Consider the following 2,500-nt stretch of genomic DNA (forward strand, 5'->3'; position numbering starts at 1 on the left):
ATCCGCATGGCGAACATTTGCTGCATAGAACATTTAAGTTCCACTTCGCTCTCCCCTACGTGGGTCTGAGCTTCGCTCTCAGGAAAAAAATATGCCACATTTGGTAGGGAGACCCGGTTTCATCACGCTTTGTGCCCTGCACCATATATACCCTCATAAATTTATTCATTGGATTAGATCCAAGGAACACCAGATCATGCACCACTACCCATAATAGCTCATCGAGCTTAGCGTGAATCCTTCGGGTTTCCCTAAGAAGTTCGATTGGTCTTGCAGAGTTTAAAGACAACGAAGCTTAGTTTCAAGCAATGGTTAATATACGCGTATTCAAAACCCTTAGCTGTTACAACTTTTTACTAGAAACCATCACGACGAAGTCTTTGGGTCCGTAGACCCGTGATGTACTGCTCCAGGGAACGTTTTATAGGGTGGAAGCTCAAAATCATAGGTTAAAATCATCGGCAGAGCCCACCAGACACCACTTTTGCTTCATTAGTTCGGACTATAGGCATACGACGATTTTTATCGCGGAGGGACGTATGACCCAAACGGGGGCTTAATGACCCACTGCCACTGCAAACCATGCTCCTACGACTAAATAGAGGTAAAACTACGATTTGGTGCAATCTTCATGTTTGACCTCGTAGCAAGGTACCCTCCCTATAGTAGGCAATGAGCAAATGATCATAATCCCAGGAGGGCAAAAATGGGAACCCGAAAGGAAAGCGCTGTTGGCGCGCCTAAGCTACTGGCCCGTAGAGTAAAAATGGTACCCCAACAAAGTTGTCGATTGACATTCTGATTGCACTTTTATCATCTAGGGTGCGTTCCTTACACGTTTTGAGGGTTTTAGCGAAAAACATGTTTTGAGCCACACGAGCTCTCCGGCCCGCTCGGTGCACATTTTTGAAAAAAGCTAGGAGCTGCCCCTAGGTTCGGGGTGTCACAAAATATTGAAAAGTGGTCAAAAACCGCTATCCAGAATCGGATGTAGAATCATTAGACGAACTTAAAATTGTTCTACGACCAATGTCTGCGACGTTTAGTATTCAAGATATGGCCCGCCCTAGGTCTGACCTGGCATTTTCGTGAAAATTTAAAGCATGGCCATAGGGACGGGTAAAATAGCTATTTTGAAGCAAAACCACCTCACTTTAAATGGCCATAACTTTTGAAAAACAAGAGCTAGGGTGCGTTCTCGACACGTTTTGAGGTGTTTTAGCGAAAAACATGTTTTGAGCCACACGAGCTCTCCGGCCCGTTCGGTGCACATTTTTGAAAAAGCTAGGAGCTGCCCCTAGGTTCGGGGTGTCACAAAATATTGAAAAGTGGTCAAAAACCGCTATCCAGAATCGGATGTAGAATCATTAGACGAACTTAAAATTGTTCTACGACCAATGTCTGCGACGTTTAGTATTCAAGATATGGCCCGCCCTAGGTCTGACCTGGCATTTTCGTGAAAATTTAAAGCATGGCCATAGGGACGGGTAAAATAGCTATTTTGAAGCAAAAACCACCTCACTTTAAATGGCCATAACTTTTGAAAAACAAGAGCTAGGGTGCGTTCTCGACACGTTTTGAGGTGTTTTAGCGAAAAACATGTTTTGAGCCACACGAGCTCTCCGGCCCGATCGGTGCACATTTTTGAAAAAGCTAGGAGCTGCCCCTAGGTTCGGGGTGTCACAAAATATTGAAAAGTGGTCAAAAACCGCTATCCAGAATCGGATGTAGAATCATTAGACGAACTTAAAATTGTTCTACAACCCCCAGTCCGACGCCTCGTATTCGAGATATAGCACTTTGTAGGTCTGACCGAGCAATTTTGTACTGAAATGTATGGCGGACATGTTATTCATTAAACAACATTAACTTGCATCGTGCCCTACTTCATCGGCACAGCTACTATCGACTATCTATTGTTGAAATGGATTGAGTTTGACCATTTTAGCTCTTTTCTTATGCCGTGCACCAACAGTGTGTACCGATCAGGGAAAGTACACTACGTACGCGTTCATGGATGTATATGTTGGTACAAGTTGCCGGTCGGAATAGCAGTGCACCAAAACTGTGTACCGATCAGGAAAGTACAAGACGGAGGGCGCAGCCCGAGCGTACGCGTTCATAGATGTCCATGTTGGTACAACCTACATGTACGTACCTTGTTTTTGTATCAAAAGTTCCAATAAAGTGTTTGTATGCTTAAAATGCTTATCTCAACCGGTCACCTTTTGGCCTGCCCTTTTATAGACAGAAACCTAGAACGATACTCGCGATGTTTGTGTTTTTCCATTCGCCCGGGACGACGAAATGAGCTCTGTGCACATCGTGCAGAAAACTGTCTCCTCCTCGTATGTTTTTGTCCCTCCACGCATATAATCACCCACATTTGTGTTCAACACGGACGGCGCAGCCCGAGCGAACGCGTTAATGTTTATGTTTGTGCACACTAAAGTTACAATCCTAGGATTTGGTTATTGCGTCGCAGTGCCCGACCGTCGCG

The sequence above is a fragment of the Anopheles arabiensis genome (assembly GCF_016920715.1).
Source record: "Anopheles arabiensis isolate DONGOLA chromosome X unlocalized genomic scaffold, AaraD3 X_pericentromeric_contig0031, whole genome shotgun sequence".
Classification (NCBI taxonomy): domain Eukaryota; kingdom Metazoa; phylum Arthropoda; class Insecta; order Diptera; family Culicidae; genus Anopheles; species Anopheles arabiensis.